Source organism: Penaeus monodon, chromosome 29 (genome assembly GCF_015228065.2).
Source record: "Penaeus monodon isolate SGIC_2016 chromosome 29, NSTDA_Pmon_1, whole genome shotgun sequence".
Taxonomy (NCBI): domain Eukaryota; kingdom Metazoa; phylum Arthropoda; class Malacostraca; order Decapoda; family Penaeidae; genus Penaeus; species Penaeus monodon.
The window spans coordinates 32,559,938-32,560,315 of record NC_051414.1 but is presented as its reverse complement, the minus strand read 5'-3'; positions in this window follow the sequence as shown (position 1 = coordinate 32,560,315).

The window sequence follows — 378 nt, the reverse complement described above, 5'->3', positions numbered from 1 at the left end:
GATACTGAATGTGAACGTGATCAGTACAAATGAAGAATGATTAAAAAAAAAAATCATATATGAAAAAATTGAACTGTGTTTATCATTTTTCCATGTTTTCATTAACAACAGCAAAACACTCTCTAGAAATAATGAATTGATGCAACATCAGTTGCAACTCCAATATCATCAACTTCAACTAAAGTAAAATTTGTCTCCCTTTTTTTCCACGATACAATGCTGAAATCGCTGATTGCACTTGCTGATTAGGTGTAGGTATGATGTTTTCTAATATGCAGCATCACGTTTGTGTTCTACAATTGGAAATCTGTTCCACTTTTTTCCCATATATCTTTTCTCTTTTTGAGATACTCTGAATAGACCTGCACAGTTATGTAG